At 29.4% G+C, this 20,599-nt stretch overlaps 1 protein-coding gene across 1 annotated transcript in view; it reads right to left on the bottom strand.

Moving 5' to 3' along the window:
• The window catches only part of RyR (Ryanodine receptor), a 559,410-nt gene that overhangs the window by 317,242 nt on the left and 221,569 nt on the right, over positions 1-20,599 (bottom strand). The gene's annotated exons all lie outside the window — the stretch shown is intronic.

The raw sequence follows: 20,599 nt of genomic DNA, 5'->3' as shown, positions 1-20,599 counted from the left end.
AGGTCGAATTTTAAAAATCTAGAGATTGATTATTGACATAAAGATTACACTCAACAAAAATCAAATTGATTTCTTACCAAGAAATTAAAAAAATAAGAGGGTTTCAAAAAAATTAAAAAATGAATTTTAACCATTGAAATTCGGAATGAAACATAAAGTCTAGAAATTGATTTTTGGTTGTTCATAATCAATCAGTTCAAACCCAGTTCACATAGTGATAGACACTCAACATTCACAATTCATTAAAAGTTTTGCTTCAACCGACAAATCTCCACTACTACATTATATATATATATATATATATATATATATATATATATATATATATATATATATAAGGGATGTTTCGAGAAGAAATATATCCAAAAACCTTCTCAGTTATGCCAAAAAAATCTATGAAAATTTAGTTGCGAAAAATCGTGTAGTTTTTTTGTTTATTCCTAACAAACAAAAACCCTCTTCTTCTTTATAAAATAGTACAGATATAAATTATTTAATGTAAATTTAATTACATTATTATGTAATAATAATAGAATTAAATTCTATTGTTTCAAATTATTCAGTTCAAACCATGTTCACAGTTCATTAAAATTTGTGCTTAAACCGGAAAATCTCCACTATTACATATACGAGTGCAGGTTTTTTTCGAGATGAAATATATCTAAAAACCTCAGTTATGCCAAAAAAACCCCTCTTCCTGTTTATGTAATAATATAGATAGATATGGATACACTATAGATGACGAATAAATTTTGTTCATTAAATTGTTATTTATTTTATTTTCTTCATCTTTATAAAGATAAATTTTCTTTATATTTTGTAGAATTATAAGATTGCATAATCTTAAAAATTGGCCCAGTTTTGAAATGCACTGCTTGAGAACATAAATATTTTGAACAGTCCATATAACAGTAATTTTTACTTGGCAATGTACATAAATATATTCCGTTCTCTGAAGGTTATGGGAACCTTCCAGAACATTATAAACAAACTCTGTGAAATGAGTACGGGTGGTTGGGGGTAGAATTGGCATCATAGTTGTATATTCAGTAAACAGTACAGTAGTAACTAATGCTAATTTTTCTTTATCTTTCAGATTTTCTTGGCAATTTTTTTTTGTACTATTTTCAGTTTATTTTAGAAAAGGTCGAGCAAATAATTTCATCAACAGATTAGTTTTGTCGTAAATGTTTTTAACGAATTACATAGTTATATGTATATTTTATTAAATTATTCATAATATATATTGCACGACAGGTAACACGAAATATGTGGCACAAATTTTTGAATAAGTGTCTTTCTTCTAAAAATTTCATATAATTTTATATTGTAATCTAAGTTAAAAAATTATAATCTTCCATGATAAATTACCATTTAAATTACAATATATATATATATATTAAATAATTATTAATTACAAATGAGTACACTGCTGTTATAATACTTTTACAATTACGTTTGCTTTTTTTAAATTTAAATTCCTGTTTTATTGTTACACTTTAGCTGTTCCATTAAATTAATTAAACTTTACAGGATTTTTGTGCTCGAGTCCGGAATGAAAGAAATACTTTGTAAGCGTGTTAACAGCCTATTATCAGATAGAACGAAATAATTAGTATGTGCTTAATCCTTTTGTTATTAAGTTTTTTAAGCATATTTTTCATCATTTCTTTTGTAAAAATATGTCATTTTTGATATGAGTTTTTATCATATTTCTACTAAGACAAATTTTGGGTAATATCTGTAATAAAAAAAAAATGTGTATAAAATTCAAATCTAAGTATTTATTTTTTATCAACATCTTTTTATATACAAAGCAAAGAGCTGTTATTAAAAGTCTGGAATAAACCAAAGAATAAGATTATATATTAAAAAAAAAATTATTTAATATCTGAATGTAGGTGGCCATTTCGATTATTCAACAGTCATCATAAGTAGACACTGATGAAAAAGTATACATAACAGATAAATAATTTAACAGGCGAAATACTATAAAGGAGTTTCTGTTAAAGGCTGTTAACGTATTTATCTCAGTTGATCGCTTTTATTTTTATTATTTGTTCTTTTTATCTAATTTCATTGTTTAATAATCATATTAAATAATATTAATCCTTAAAAATTCATTTAAAACCGGTTTGACCAATTCAGAAGATTGTGTAATCGGAGCAGCTTAGTTTATAAATTTTAGTGTCGGCTAAGTTATACACAATCAATCCACCGGGTTGGTCTAGTGGTGAACGCGTCTTCTAAATCAGTTGATTTGAAGTCGAGAGTTCCAGCGTTCAAGTCTTAGTAAAGTCAGTTATTTTTACACGGATTTGAATACTAGATCGAGGATACTACCGGTGTTCTTTGGTGGTTGAGTTTCAATTAACCACACATCTCAGGAATGGTCGTTCTGAGACTGTATAAGACTACACTTAATTTACACTCATACATATCATCCTTTGAATGTTTGGGTTTGAATTCCGGTCAGGCATAGTATATTCACACTAAAAAATTGCTTTGAAGCAATACTTAATGGTGGTTCCATTGACTTTAAAAAAAAATTAAACAAGATATGAAAAGAAAGAAAAAGTACACGAGTAAAAGGAATGGGAAATTTCTGTACGTTTGAAAATTTATTCGATTATTTATTTATGAACTTTAAATGTACAGACTGCTATCCAGTTTCAGTTACTATTCCTTTTTTACTGATAAAAACAATTTTTGTACCGCCTAAAAAATATCAAGCTTGACTGGATTCAAATTTCGATTTCTCTGAATGAAAGCTAGAGGCGCTATTACTCTGCAGAGGTATACAAATTCGATTGATGAGATCATATGAAATAATGTCTGTCGAGTGCTTATCAGTAAAATTAATAACCATAACTCATACAAATATGGGTGCTCTAATAAATTGCATAACAAATCGTTTAAGAAGAAATTGAAGAAAAAAAATGTATCCTAATAGTATTGCTATATGTTTTTGTCCTTGACGGTCGACAATTTAAACACACAAACCTTTGCTACAATAATCCGAGCCAAACTGTGTAATAATAAAAAAAGATTATGCTTGGAATATAATTACCGAATTGTATTTATTGTTTGGTGATTATATATAAAACCTTTTTTTCTTTTTTTTTCCTGTTAAGCCTCCGGTAATTACCTTTCAGATAATATTTCAGAGGATGAATGAGGATGATATGTATGAGTGTAAATGATGTGTGTGGTCTTGTACAGTCTCAGTTCGACCATTCCTGAGATGTGTGGTTAGTTAATTGAAACCCAACCACCAAAGAACACCGGTATTATCCACGATCTAGTATTCAAACCCGTGTAAAAATAACTGACTTTACTAGGACTTGAACGCTGGAACTCTCGATTTCCAAATCAGCTGATTTGGGAAGACGCGTTCACCACTAGACCAACCCGAGGGGGTTGATCGTTTAAGTTTCATTTCCATTTAAAGCTACGCTCCAAACATATACTTTCAAAAATGTTTTCTTGACGTTTAAATTAATTTTTGAAGCAGGAGCAAATTACATTGCTCCTGCTTTGTCCATCTTTAGTAATTCTATTTCCCAAATAACAAAATTCTTCTACCTCCAAAATCTTTTTTGTCCAATTTTATATATTGAGGGGTCATCTACATTATTTCTAATACATTTAGCCTTTTTTATCTTTATTGTGGTATTATGTTATATGGTAGTATGTGTTATTTTCATGTGGTAGTTCTTGCGTAAAGCGCTTCATTCTTGACATTCATTGTTTCTTCTAAATCTTTTTTACTGTCAGCTAGAATTACTACATCATCAGCAAATCATAGCATCGTTATCTTTTCACCTTTCACTGTTACACCGGATCTAAATTGTTCATGAACATCATTAACTGCTAGTTATATGTAAATACTAAAATGTAACGGGGATAGGGAACATCCTTGTCGGACTTCGTTTTCTATTACTACTGCTTTCTTATGCTCTTCAATTATTACTGCTACAATTTATGCGGAATAAATATTTTATGATAAGGTTATTTCAAGGACATACAATTTTTTTAAAGAAAATAATAATTATTGTAAAAGGGCATATTTATTTTTTTGAATATTATGCGTATATAAGATGCTGAAAAGCATGCGTTTAGTATGTTTAACATTGTTAAAACGTTTTACCCAAGAGTTGTAAATATTTTTTCTGCCGGTGGAAACATATATTTTAAAATATTAGCGTAAATCATATAGTTTTATCATTATATATACAACTAACTGTATGGTTAAACCAAGGTTATGTCAGCATGCAAGTTTAATATCACCTGAATATAAAGTTTAGAAACAGTTTGCGTGTTTAACATCTTATTGTAAATATCACGTATAAATGTTCGTTTGTTATGCGAGTTACATATGCAGTCGTTATATGACAAAGATTAGTAGAAGGCATTTTAGGGTTTTACTTTATTTAAAAAATGGACTGCAATAAAAAAGAGAAAACATTTGTAGCGTTCATTTACAAATAAATTATATAATAATACATAATTATTTTCAAGTAAGAGAAATCTTTACTGAGAATTACTGCAGATATAAAATACTATTCCATGTATAGTGTTATGGAATTTGATTAAGAGAAATTATACTATTAACTTAAATATCCAAACATTAACCGTTCGTTATTAGTGTCACATTTAAGATAATGCATGAACAAAAGAATTTCAAACAAACGTAACTATAACATAAAATTTCAACCGTTAAATGTAATATAAACACAGAATACTTCCATAATTAAGAATAATAAAAAGTAATATTATGTAATTGCCAAAAAATAATAACCCTACAAATGAATCAGTTATTAAATTAAATCCGTACTGAAATTAATCGTAACGGATTAATATTAAAAATATATACATATGTATTTTAAAAATAAATTTGGCAGTTGTGCTAAAATTCACAACAATAATTTTGTTACATGATTAATATTTGCTGAATTTTATCTATTTTTGATCGCTGATTCCGAATATGAATTCAGAATTTTCCTAATAGCCTCAATTTCTTTTGTATTTTCCTTCCTACTTTCCAAACATTACCTATGAATGAATATTTATATATTGCTAGCAATATATATTATTTATTGTAGCAGTTAAATTTGCCAAATAAACTCTAATTTATTTGGCAAATAAATTTATTGTTAATAAATAGCAATAAAAATAAGTATTATTATTTTTTTTTTTAAGTTTTAGGGGCAACGACTGCTGTAGTCATTAGCCCCTTTCCACATCAAAGAAAAAAGAAAAATTTCATTTCCTCCCATATAAAATCACAAGCGACATAGTCTAAAGAGTGTTTTGGATGATCTATCACAGATCATCCAAAACATACTTGTCGAAGGATATTAAAACCTCAAAGAAACACAAGATGACAAGAGTGTAAAGGGCTCTTGCCTCTTAAAAACACTTAAAACACTTAAAGTAACACATTAAAAACACTCAAAACAAGTCAAAACTATTTAAAACACTTCAAAATTTTTATCAAAATATTGCCATAAATACATATGAAATAGCTTTTCCTTCAATTTTATCGTTTACGGTTTCCCTTAGGTCATCCTTTCTTCTTTCTTTTCTCAATTTTCCTGCAGGACTCGATATCGAACTCCAGATTGTCTGAGACTTCAGAAATGGATTCTTCTGATTCTCCGCAGTAAATCACGGAGAATCTCCTCCTGCTAGCGGTCAGATGATGGCAGCTCCGATTGTGTGGTCAGCAGCGTATCAAAGTCAAAATTTGACACACTCCCCGCTAAAGTTTATGGGAGGCTGAAGTACTCACATTCTCATTTAAATGCCTCCGTGCCTTCGGAGGCTCCAACGTTGAACGTTTAAAGTCCTCTTTTTCTGGTATCTTTATTTCAGGCGCCTCAATTCGCTTTGTGGGTATTTTGTGTATTTCAACTTTCACCGTATATACATTTTTTTGAGATTTTTCGGCGATGTAGTTTCTGTATCCTTGACCTTTGACTGGTCGAAGGCTCATTTCTAGGTTGTATCTTCTGTATTTCTACCTCATTTTTCTTTCTTTTTTCCACTTTTCGAATGTTCGAAGATTCTTTTGTAGGTTGTACAGAATATTTTTCTTTGGAAGCTTTTCTTTTCATTGTTGACTGTTTAGGACTACTTTTCCTCTTGGTCGACTCTTTAATTTGTCGCCGATGATACGTTCGACCATCTTAGCCATTTAATTTATTATTTAAAAGGAATATCGCATATTAAAATGATATGAAAAAATATATAGTAATCTCTAGCAAAATTAATATAGTTTAGTATTCTTTAGAATAATACAGAACTTGTACTGAAAAATACATAAAAAATATCTTAATGCTTTTATTCATGCGCAAAGTAAATTTTCATTATCTTTTTCCTAACTAAACCACCAGTTTATACGTTTTGTAATTCAAATTTTATTAGACAAGACCTTATTAAATGTTTTAAATTAAAAATCTGATGTGGACACCACATAACTTCCTTGTACGCCTACTAAATTACATATACACATTTTTTTTAAATGAAAAGTACATAAAATTTTATTTCATTAATAACTTCTGATATTTATTCTTTTTTTTTAATGTTATCATTGAATTATTACTTATCGTAATTTTTTTTACAACCAGAGGTTAATAATTATTGGTAAATCAATATATTTAAATTAGAAAAAAAAGTGTTAAAAAACAAAAAAAGGAGATGAAGTCGGATTTTAACCGATGTACTTTCTCCCTTGTAAGATCCAAATATTTCATTAATTAAAATTTCATTTGGCTATAACTCTGGAACCAATGAAAATAAATACCATTTTGATATATCGTTGAAAACCTCTCAATGAGGGCTTATTACTACAGTTAAAAAAAGTCCAAAATTGAATTTTGTTTGGATTTTGAGCTTTTTTGGACTTTTTGGTTCAGTTGATTGCAATCAAAAAAGGTGGTGCACAACTAGATGTTACAACAGTCCTAAATTCAAAATTTTAACTTCCTACGGCTAATCGTTTTTTAATTATGATAGATACGTACATACGTACGTACAGACGTCACGCCGAAACTAATCAAAATGGATTCAGGGATGGTCAAAATGGATATTTCCGTTGAAATATGAAAACGGAATACTTTTCGCGATCAGAATACTTCCTTTACTTCATACAAGGAAGTAAAATGCATATTTTTTTCATTTTTTAAAGTAATTATTAATAGTGTATGGGTAAAAAAAGTAGAGGACAAAAATTCTCACAAAAATTTGTATTTAAATATTGTAATTTAAAAATTTATTAGTAAATTTTAATTATATTTACGTGCTTTTGATTTTATGTATAAAGGTAAACATTTGGTTTGGATAAGTCTAGTTAAATATAAAAAAAAAAAATTTTATTCATGGATAAATGTCAGATGTATTTTGTACTATGTAACACAGAATACATTCATGAGTTTTGATGTAGAAAAAACAATCATTGAAGAAGTAGAAAAGAAAGAAAGAAAGTCATGAGAGAAAACATATGAAGAGAGAACTGTATTATAAATGAAAGAAAGAAACATTCATACCATGTAACTTTAGTTGATAAAAAAACGAAATATTTTATTTTTCACGCAGAAAAGTATACATTCGACTTGTCTTGTTAAGAATCTTATCGTTGTGACTCATAAATAATTTTAAGAATCATTAATAACTTTTTTCTGGTAAATTATGCTACTTAAAAAATCAAAAACAATCTTTTATTCTAAACGGGCAGTTTTTTAAATGTTATTTTAATATTTCTAAATTAATTTTAAATTGTGAATATCATAAACTGTGAAAAACTTATGTCAGCGTATTATACAATACATTTTATTCTCAATATACTCGCTACTTACTTATACTAAGTATTTGATTCAAGGGTAAAGTCAGTAGTGTTTGATTCTTAAAGTTCGACAAGAATATAAAAACCTCTAAAGAGGAGGGTGAAAAAAAAGAAATCGATAAAATATAAAAAAGTTTAGAAATGATTTTATATTGTAAAACTGAAAACTGAAATACATTACTGAATTAAATCTTAAGCGGAAAAAATAAAAAAACAATTCTATAACATCTTTGTCTCGTTTCATTTCTTTCCCTTTCAGTTTTTGCAATTCTGGTTACTGTACTTAAAAAACAGAAGAAGTTATTAAAAGTTGAGTTCATTTTACTGATTAAATTTCACATTAAAATTAACTATTACATAATTTCTTCGTTATCCAAAAAAAAATTAAGTTTAATTCAAGATTGAGGATACAAACTGCCGACAAAATTTTTAAATCTTTTGTAAAACAATTTTAATTATTTACAATAAGGTTTATAATATGAAGCATTTTTATAATTTATTATACATACAGAATAGTAATAGGACTACGAAAACATTGATTATTAAAACTAAATAATTGTAATATACACAATTACTTCATTCACACTTAATCTAGATAAGCACTCCAAAATTTCTCTTATAGTCTGTTACGTAGATTTTAAAAGGATTTAATAAAATAAATTCTAAGGTATTTTTAAAATATTCAATGAATTAGACTACATTTTCTTAGCGTGATAGTACAATTCATTGCAAGATTATTTATTACTTAAACGTGATTATATAAACGTGATTAAACGTGATTTCAAATCTTCAACATAAATCATGCAAAAGTATACAAATAAAAACATTAATTAATCCATAGAAAGAAAATATAAATAGAGAACTTTTATTATTAAAAAAATGAAATAAAACACATATTTGATATTAATTTTGGTTTAATAAACATCAAATTTATTTTATCCCACGGGCTGGTCCGCTGGTTAACTCTTTGTTGTAAACCAGTTGTTTTAACAGCTGATTTTCGAAGTCGAAGGTTCTGAGGTTCAAATCCTAGTAAAAGGTAATTGATTTTATACGAATTTGAATACTAGACAGATGCTACCGGTTTACTTTGATGGTTGGGGTTCAATTAACCACACGTCCCAGGAATGGTCGGCCTGAGCGTAGAAGGCTAAACTTTATTTCCATGTCCCATATATCATTCTTATCTCAATGGGCCGTGGGCGAGGATTGTTTATTGTTTAATTTCTTTTTCCTGTTTAGCCTCCGGGAATTACCGTTCGGTTATTACTTCAAAGGGTGAATGAAGATATTACTTATGAGTGTAAATGAAGTGTAGTCTTGTACAGTCTCAGTTCGACCATTCCTGAGATGAGTAGTTAATTGAAACCCAACAACCAAAGAACACCGGTATCCACAATCTAGTATTCAAATCCGTATAAAACTAACTGTCTTTACTAGGACTTGAACGCTGGAACTCTCGACTTCCAAACCAGCTGATTTGGAAAGACACATTCACCACTAGACTAACCCGCTGAGTTTGTTTATTGTTTACTAATTGAAAAGATCGCAACGTACACATTAGGAATAAAAAGAAATATATGTTGAATATTATTTAAATATTACACTATATTTTTTTTTTGAGATGATTAAAATAAATTAAAAAAACAACTAATAAAACATAACAAAAAAAAAACATTACAACTATTGTAAAACATAATAACAAACAGAAAACAGAGGTAACAAAAAAAAACTTTCTAATAACAGTTTTAGACCATATTATTCTTCATACAGATTATAACTTACTTTAGAGAAAGAATATGTTTTTTTAACTATACACGAGGGTCGTACAACAATTAAAGAAATGATTGTACAGAAATAACTATTTATTCAATGATAATGAAACAAACCCTTCTTTTCGACATAATCCCCGGCCAAATTTCGACACTCGCCCCATCTTTCTCTCAGCTTTTTTATTTCAGTAGAAAAGAATTGTTCACCTCGGTGTCTGAGGCAATCTTATAATACAATCATGACCTGTTCATTTCATAGAATTTGTGGCCACGTAAAGAAAATTTTTGAAAATATCACATAATTTGAATTTAATAGAGAGAAGTACGCAAAAAAATTGTGCTACATCCCCCAAAAAATTGCATGGTTGTGGCAAAACCGCCCAACCTAACTTTAGTATAGCTTTCCGTGTTTTTTTGAACGGTACAAGGGTGGACGTTATGCAGAATTGCGTCTTGTAAAAGAGAACCAGAACGTTTCCTCTTTTCCTCCTTATTGAGGATTTTACTTTATTTTCTAGGATGGCAATATAGTCTCAAATATGTTGATTGTACGTTTTTTTCCAAATAATTGCAATAAAGTGGATTTTTATTGTTTCGAAACATCGGCTAACGCATAAATTTTGAATTTTTTCCTTGGTTGGGGAACTCGAATATTTCCATTTCATACTCAAAATGGTGAATTCATGTTTCATCACAAGTTATTATGCGATCTACAAAAGAGAAAAGGTTTTTACCTTCTAATAAAAATCGTTAAGTTCTTAACGTACAAATGTCAATTCGGGTGTCTGTGATTTTGAGTAGACCATGTTGGAAGTCATCCTGAATATATTTTGCGATAATTTGTCTTATCATGTGTAATGTAATAAACATGCCGATTCTCACATGAACTACAAATTTTAGCAATTTCTCACATTTTTATTCATCTGCCCTTGTAAATAAGATCATTAATGTAATTTTGCAATGCGTCAGTCGAAACTTCCATTGGGCTTCCGCTACTGTAATATCGGTGACAATTGTTCTGTCCGATTTAAACGTTTTTAAATATTTATAAAAATGTTCGCAGTTAATACACATTGTAAAGTACTGTTTTAATATCTGCGACTGAATTTAGACCGGTTATACACCTTCAGAAAAAAAAAAATCTTATCACAGCACCATATTGTTCTACGATACACGTATGAAGGGGAGGATTTTTAAATAAACAAAAACGTTTGTAATAATTAAAATTAATTGCAAACAGCTGATATTTTCTACATCAGGGGTTCCAACCTGAACATCAGACAGTTTCAATTTATTCTTTTAAACAGTTTTTCCGCTGTTGCCATTTTGTTTCTTTAATTACTGAATGAGCTTTCACATATTAAAAATTATAATTTAGAAAAGTTAACTTATATTTTTAATAAATAAAGACATTTACAATCTTTTGAATAAAAATAAATAAATTTAATTTATTTTTAACTATATATGCCAATAAATTGATTTAAACTGACCTTGTGCACGACTTTCATGACCCACATTTATCTTAGAAACAAGGGAATACATTTAGAACAGTTATATATGTAAATAGCATTAATAATTTTTATAAAAATGAAATTTAAATAGCTATACCTAAATAGCAATTGTATGTTTTAACATATTTAATAACATTGTAATTTGTAAAAAAAAAAGAAAAAGAAAAATGATTACATTTATATTTTAGATTTTTATCTAAAATGTGTGTGTGTGTGTGTGTGCGCGCGCGCGTGTGTGGTTGTATTTTCTGTCAGTATATGATATTATAGTAAATTATGTCTCTGAAATATAATTAACATTTAAATAAGGTTTTGAATCTGTAAATGGCTTTTAAAAACGGTGACTGCGACTTTGTGTGTTCAAGCAGATAATAGTTTAGTATGTACAATAGAAGAGTGATGATACTTTATTGAAGTTTAAAACTCAAACACTTCATTCTCTAAAATAGATTTCTCTTAAAACATTTCATTAGTATGATATAGAAACAATAAATCAAAATGATGATCCTTGTTTCTTAATTTAATTTATGAAGATAGGTTTTGTCCGAATGAGAAATACAAAAAGTAAATCTTAAGATTTTCATTAATAATGTAAATAAAATAGGATTTTATTAAAATTCAAGTTTTTAATTTTAAACTTATTGTCTGGTATTTAAGCAAATGGAATGAATTTAAGAGTTAGAAACAGTTAACGTTAGGATTCTTCAGCGGGAAATTGATAGTTCAAAACCTGATGCGATCAATAATATTTTAATATTAACAACTTCTGAATATTGTCCAGAAGCTGTTGTGAAGTTGTTCGGTTACTGTCGTGTTCTAATTAATGAGACATCCTATCCTGGAAATCTATGGATGTAAAAGACTACAGGTACAGTTATTACATGAACAAAATACTTAACCATATATGGACCGGAATCAAAAAATCTCTGTATGGTTTCGGAATATCATATAAATCAAGGAATGTTCTACCCGCCGCGTTGATTGCAACGCGGCGGGTAGAACTTGATGACATTAAGTTATACAAAATTAAAATAATTTTCAGATAAAGGGTTTTACATTAAAAAATCCCGGCAGACATTATAAAATTATCTGCTATTAAAGCAAATAAAATTACATTTAATATTAAAGAGCCAATTAAGGCCAAAATGACCATTGATAGTATTATTCTGAAGCGAGTTCAAAATTTTAATACCTCGAATGGGACATCATTTTGAAAAATAATGATATTTTTAAAAATTAAATCTAAACTAACAATTTGAATTTATACTCGAAAAACAAAAGAAGAATTAAGTTGAACAAACAATTTCTTAATTAGAATATTATATTAGATGGTATTAAAAGATAGAACATGACAAAAAGAAAATGTTTTGTTATATATTGCAGAAATTACACGATAAAAGCACAACAGGTTGAATATCAAAAAGATAAGAAATGACTTAGAAGTTTGTTTCTTCTCGAAAATATAACTCATAAATTCAATTGCTTTGACCATACAGATGGAACATCAGTAGGACATTAGAGAGTTCAAATGGAAAACGGGCTGAGGGAAGATATCTAAAGGGCCTTAGTAGTAATATATTTTATTCATATCGTAAAGAAGAAGAAAAAGACAAAGTTATAACTTTATATTATATTATAATCCGATTCAGCTATGCAAACACCCCAAGCACTATATGTTTGCCTGATTGCAAACAAATTATACTAATCGCAATGTAAGAACTATCCTGCTGTAAATTTCTGACTGCTAAGAAAAATTATGGTTTAATTTAACCAAGATTAGGGAAGATTATTCTGTAATGTTAGTGTTACGATAATTTATTTAAAATTGTAATTCAAGACATTATAAAAATGTTTCTTCATCATATATTTTTATACACAACTACGAGTACAAGACACATTCTGTTCCACATTATTATAAATACTCGTTTCCGATAACTGTAACGTTAAACACAACTTCTTTTGTTGGTTAATGTTAAATGTATGATGTAATCTGTTAAAGTTAACACATTTTTTTTGTTATTGTAATTTATATTCACACATGCATCAACTGTTAAGATATTTTAAATAAACTGGTAAAAGTATTTTTGATCATTACAAAGATATGGGTAATATTATTTAAAATTTACACCGGGTGTAATCATCAACTAATTAAATAGCCTGGAGCAAGTTATACCTATTTCTTATTTTAAAGGATAATGTGATCTTAAAATCGATCCATGGATATAAAGATAGAGAAACACTAGGCTAAAATATAATTTTTACGTTAATAGAATCGTAAAGCTAAATTATATTAAAAGAATTTCGTCTGATTTTGGTACACCCCAAAACAACACATCTGTCCAACCCTTTCACAACCTACATCGCCCCTTTCTAAGGACAGTTAGAAGAGTCAACTGTACCAAAGTTATGGGTACGTATTATTAATAGAAAAACTTTACATAGATACATATATTTAACTTAAGAACTGAGAGATTTTAGCCAGAAATAGAATCAGCTTAGTCTACAATAACACAATGACCGTCAACTTCTTTCATTAGTCCAGCTACAGCTAATAAAAATCCCTCCAACACATTATTTAACAAACGTCTTTCAAAAAAACAAAGATTGGTTTATTTATTAATGCTAATTTATTTGTTAAGTGATGGAAATAGTATACCAAGTCACAGAACGGAATTAGGATTGTTAATCGGTATTGGATTACAAATAATCTTTGTTTGAATTGATTTTTCAGAAATACTATATGGCTTTATTCGATTTGTAGGTCTAGTGATGAACTCGTCATCGCAAATCACCTCATTTCGAAGTCAAGAGTTCTAAGGTTAAAATCCTAGTAAAGGCAGTTACTTTTATACGGATTTGAATACTAGATCGTGGATACCGGTGTTCTTTGGTGATTGGGTTTAAATTAACCACACATCTCAGGAATGGCCGACCTGAGACTGTACAAGACTGCACTTCATTTACATTCATATATATCATCCTCATTCATCCTCCGATGTAATAACTTATAGTGGTTCCGGAGACTAAACAGATTAAAAAAAAATTATAGAACCTAACCTAAATAACTTATTGTCTGTAGCGATGTAATGGAACAGCTGCTTGCTATTGATAATGACGGAGACATTCATGAAATTGGCTCATATTAAGTATAACTAGGCGCGGGGTTCGCACTTCCGCGAGCTCGGTTAGCTAGTTCAGAGGGATACGATGTAGGACATTCAAGATGTCTGGACGAGGCCTACAACGAAGGCAAAAGCTGAGTTAATAAATTATCAATGCAAATGTCTACCGAGGCATTTACATCGGTGGCATCCCAACGAGGCTAGGCTTACAATATGAGATGTAAAAAGTCAGAGGGCGATAGACGACTCCCGTTAAAGCCGAACAGGGCTATGAACGGGGAGGGTGGTGTGGCGACCGGAACGTCACTAGGCGGGTGTCTTCCTCTACGGGCTTGGGATGTTGATAATGACGTTGGCGATACGAAATCTGTAAACAATAATTTTCAAAACAACAGGAAACGAGGACCAATAATGATTTTAAGTAGAGACTCTGAAAAGCAACACGTCACACATTAATTAGAGATAATATTGTTAACAGCATTAGCGATATCTCGTGGAGTGAAGGGGGATCTGACATTGTAGGTTCCCAAACTGGACCAACTTTGCACATACCAAGGATGCCGCAAATCGTTTTTAATAATGACTTAACACTTTCAAATCAATCTCAACACCTTCCTATGGAAGAGGCTGGGGAGCAAACTAATCAGAAGGAGAATGTTAAATCCTCACCAATAATCTTGTCTGCTCTCACTGACATATACATAACTCGAGGAATTGTTAGATACAGTCGTAGCCAAATTGGACTACATTGTGCGTGAAATTAATAGCAAATAAATGAAAATAATTTTAAAAGACATAGACGCTTTAAAAGGATTAATCAGTTGGTGAAAGAACGCAACCTTATAGGTCATACTTACCAGAAAAGAAGAAGGGCGTTTCGGATAGTACACTACGGAATATACACTACGTGATTCCGATTGATGTAATCAAAGAAGGGATTAAAAATCAAGGACACAAGGTTCAAAGTATTGTCAGTGCTCTTCATCGGATTACAAAGGAACCGTGCCGATTTCTTTCATGAACCTAGAACAAGTTAATAACAAAGAAATATTCAGTCTGAGATATATTGCCGACTACAGTGTTTGAACAACCTAGGAGATTTCCTGGAATTGCCCAATGTACGCGGTGACAGCAGTAAGGACATAGTAAAATTAATTGTATTGGATCGTACTACTATCTGAAATGCGCTGGCGGACTCAGAACCGCGGACTGTCAGAAGAAAGACAGAAATACTCCAGCTATCTTTGCATTGTGTTATTTAGACTATCTCGCAAATTACAAAGGATGTAGAGTGTATAAGGAAATTTTAGAAGGTAAGGACAGAAGAACAACGCATTATGTACCAAAAATCACTCCTCCTAGAACCTCTCAAGGTGCACAGAACAGATCATTGACCTTAATAATAACAATTTCCTCTCGATGAATCAAGGTTCAGCTGGGCATGTGGATTCTCATCCAGGTAACCATTTGAATATTCATCTTCGATCATTTGATCGTTTTCAATTATTTCTAAGGAAGTGTTGCGTAACAACGTTGATAATTCTTAATTACAGTTGATAATTAATCTTGGTAACATATCAACATTGATAATTTCAGAAATTGACGTTGAACATTGAGTTTCTAATACAAAAAAAGGGAACTTCATAGGTCTACTGACAATGATCGCTAAGATCTGTTTATGGCAAAGAATTTAAGAATTTCTATATTATACAGGGCCGGACGAACATTTCATTAGTCCGTGCACCGACACGGAGTAAAAAAATTGAGGGGCGAAAAATTGACAAAACAAAATGAGAAAAAATCGCACGGAGTATTTGAATTAATTAGAAATTTTCTAAAAAAAATTCTAAAAGACAATAAAATAATCTAATTTTATATACTAATGACCTCAAAACTTTCAAGGCACTACTCCAGTAATCTATATATATAAAAAGCAATGTCTGTGTATCTCTCAATGTCTGTGTGTGTGTGTGTGTGTTTGTTTGTGTGTATGTGTGTCTTTCTGTCTGTGTGCGGTACAGCACAGAGACCGCTGCACCTACAAGTACGAAATTTGACGCGAAGGTGGCCCAGGACAGGAGCCGAAACATCTCGAAGCGATTTTTTCGATTTTCGAAGTAGATTTGTCGTTACTCAATATTTTATCGATTTTTCTGCCTTTTTCAGCGAAATTCCGTACTGAAATTGTTGAAATTCCGGAATTTGAAAAGATACAGAAAAATCTTTTATACCAGCTGAAACCTTATTTAATACCCTCCACAACGAGACTAATTTCAAATCTGTTCAATAATTGGACGTGTGTCGGTAATTAATTAAAATAAGGTCACTTTTTGGACGAAACGCTGTTTTCCCGTAAAATCTTTTTGTAAATCGCGGTAAAAACTTTACTACCTGTCATACAAAAACGAATTTTTTCAGAATACCCTCAAGAGCTAGCTTTCAAATGAAAAAAAAATTATTCAAATCCGATGAGAAGTTCGTTTAAAAAAAAACGTTTTTCCAAAGCCGTAAAGTTTTAAACATTACCAGCATTAAGCATGTTCTTCATGTTCTGAATTATACTCCTGTTAACTGTTTTTTAAATGAATTATTTTACGCGAAATGTTATTATAAGTATTTATATCAATTACTGAGGTTTACGCTGTTGTTTTTAGAACCTTCGCTAAAAAAATGTAAAAAAGACCATTTACCTTTTTTAGAATGCTTACATTGCAATTCCACACGGGCGCAAAATTGCAGTTCAAATGGTAAATCCGACACTGATATTACATCTACCGTCTCAGATTTTTATGTTACAATTGGTTATACTGTATTTATGTCGTGACGAGTAAGGTAAGAATTTAACTATCATTTGAAATTATTCGACCTAATTGTGAATATTTAGGAGTGCTACTTGTGTTGTGTTCGTACTATATTAACATTAATTAATTTTTTATCAATTTCTTGTCGGTTGTTAAATTTGATTCTATTATCTCACTTACTACTACTCTCTCTCCCTCGCTATTTTTCTGTTTAGCCTCCGGAACCACCGTAAAGTATTACTTCAGTGGATGAATGAGGATGATATGTATGAATGTAAATGAAGTGTAGTATTGTACAGCCTCAGGTCGACCATTCCTGAGATGTGTAGTTAGTTGAAACCCAACAACCAAAGAACACCGGTATCCACGGTCTAGTATTTAAATCCATGTAAAAGTAACTGCCTCTACTAGGATGTGAAACTTTCGAAATCAGCGGATTTGCGATGACGAGTTAAACACTAAACCAGTCCGGGGCTACTATTTTTTTTTTTTCACTTACTGTTAATTTTTATCTTATTTATTGCCTTAATGATAAGTAAGTATTTTTTTTTTTTTTAATTTAATAATAAATTTTTTTCATTCGTTCATTTCCGGGAAACTATCAATAGTTGATAGTTGCAGATATTTATGTTTAAAAATTGTGTTTATATATATATATATATATATATATATATATATATATATATATATATATATATATATATATATATATATATATATTATACACACCATTAGTAATTTGGCCCTATTTCTTGTTAATCTTTTATCATGAATATATGAACGTTAAATATTTTTTTTAGATTTTATTATATAATTTTTTACATAAATTGATATAATATTACTTCAAAAAATGATATAAACCGAATCATAATAATAAAATAATGCACAGTCAGGCTGATCACTTCTGAGTAAAATTAATTGAACCCCAATATTTAAAGTACACTGATAAATTGGATTTCAATCTAGAAAAAAAATGTAAACCATCACTTGGGTTTTTACCTGGAAACCAGAATTTTGGAACAGCTGATCGGCAATCATATTAATCTATCATATCCCCACACAGAAAATTTTGTTCATAAGAGAAGTTTATACATAAGAAAAGACTTTAAATTAAATATTAAAAAAAAAATAGGTGAAGTTTTTTTTTTCGTTTTTATCATATAACGTGATAATTTTATTATTTTTTTAATGAGTATCTATAAATTAGTGATACATCTAATGATTGAGCAGTTACATAAAATTATTTAAATATCTTCCTGAAATTAATTTAGGGATCAAAGAATTGCTGTATAATTAAATCTATTGTTCATCGAACGTGTAAACGTATTTGTTGTTCACATTAAGCTATAAGTAAATTAAAGTAAAACAGTATGAAATTTAATTTAAACTTTAACAAAATTAATAGAAAACAGTTCTACAACAGAAATATTGATTTTTCTTTTCAAAATTTCAAAATTCGTTAAATTATTTTAAAGATTTATTCTTCACATCTATAGCTTTATTAAAATTACTGAAATAACAGTTAAGTATATTTATAAAAAAAAACATAACTAAAATCGACAAAAAGTTTCTCGGTAAAGAATTTTAACGGTAATTAATTTTAAATTTAGTTAATTCCTAACGTTAACAATGAGAAATATTAATTTGGTTTTCGTAAAATTATTATAAAGCTGAAATATTTTATTTATTTATTATTATTTTTTTTTTTTTTTTTTTGCTTTTCCGATAAGTTATAAACATTTTAAAAATAAGCTAGAGTAGTTTTATGGCATAATGCCACAGTGAATCCCGGAGGTCAAACTCCCTGGTGTGAAGTAAGAAATAGCACAGAGCTGGGACAGAGACAGAGGGAATGGAGGCAACTTGTCAACTTTTCAAATAAGTGTTTGTCTTATAAAGAAGCTATAAAAACCAATTATGATTAACAGATTAATTTCTAGTTAAAATAAAAAAAATTAGAAGTGAAGTACATTTTTATCACGACCTGTAGTTACTTATATTTTTTTTTAAATATGTTACTGGTTACTTTTAGCTGATTCATTTATAGCATAAATAAAACAATTTAAGTAGCATAATTTAAATTTTACTTTCAAAAAACAACTTTACGGACAAGCGGAAGTAAAACGTTTTTACCACTAATTTAAGGAGGCTTCGTCAAACTTATATTTTTCAATTACGCACAGGTTACTTTTATCACTGCTGTAAAATAATTACCTTAACTGACACGTTGTATCCGATTTTTTTTTAAGTATATCAATGCTTTAACAGTTTTGATACATTTTATTCGGAATGAATTATTTGATTTTCTTTATTTAGGAAGTGAGTGACTACGGTAAATTATTAATAACAAATGTCATCACAAAACCTGCCATATAAATATCATACTGATTTCTACGACAGGCCAACTTGTATATTAATTAATTAATTAATATAATTTGTTAATGAAAAATAACTTAAAATATTTACCAAATATTTTTTAATTAAATGATATATTAATAATTTTAATATTAATGAAATTATATTTTTTAATTACTTTTTTAAAAAATTATATCCTGTTTTAAAAGCAAATAGATTACTAAAAAAATTAATAAAAATTTTATTCATGCCTTATTTATTGCTGAATTTATTAATAACACTAAACAAAACTTATAAAATTTATTCAAAAATTTTTCCATTAGTAAAGGAAATAGTTTTAGTTTTTATGAAGCTCATATTTCAATACATATAACACGTGTAGTTATCAACATAAAATAGTGTCATTCAGATTACTCATTTTCGCATATTTTTTAAGATTTCAATAAAATGATGGGTTAGAGTTTATTATTTGTTGATGAGTTTTTAAATAATACAACTTAAAAAATAATCTTCAAACCTCCTGAATTAGAGGAGGATAAGATATCCCTGACCACCAGTTCTGTTTCTGCTCTGGTCAATCCTTTCTTTTTGTTTTTCTGTTTTGCCTCCGGAACCACCGTAAGGTATTACTTCAGAAGATGAATGAGGATGATATGTATGAATGTAAATGAAGTATAATCTTGTACAGTCTCAGGTCGACCATTCTTGTGATGTACGGTTAATTGAAACCCAACCGCCAAAGAACTCCGGTATTCAAGATCTAGTATTCAAATCTGTATAAAAGTAACTGCCTTTACTAGGATTTGAACGTTAGAACTCTTCGACTTTGAAATCAGCTGATTTTCGATGACGAGTTTACCACTAGACCAACCCGGTTGGTGCTCTGGCAATCCATCTTTGAACAGACACACTGGGTTATTCGTGTTGTCACCAACTGTTTGAAGAAGAAAAAGTTTTGTTCGGCTGCCTTTCTAGATACACAGCAATCATTTGATAATGTTTGGCTGCCTGTCTGCTATACAAAACAAATCTACCTCAACTTTTTCATTTAATATTGCGTAGTTATTCGGTCTGACGCTTCTCCCAGATTAAATACAAGGAGTTATCTGTATTTTTTAATACTTCCTCAGAACTCATTTCTGGGACCTATCCCCTATTCCATCTTCACTGCGGACCAACCAGTCACACGCAA

This window comes from Lycorma delicatula, chromosome 2 (genome assembly GCF_047948215.1).
Source record: "Lycorma delicatula isolate Av1 chromosome 2, ASM4794821v1, whole genome shotgun sequence".
Classification (NCBI taxonomy): Eukaryota; Metazoa; Arthropoda; class Insecta; order Hemiptera; family Fulgoridae; genus Lycorma; species Lycorma delicatula.
Note: the sequence above shows the minus strand (reverse complement) of the source record. Positions and strands in the feature narration are given on the sequence as shown.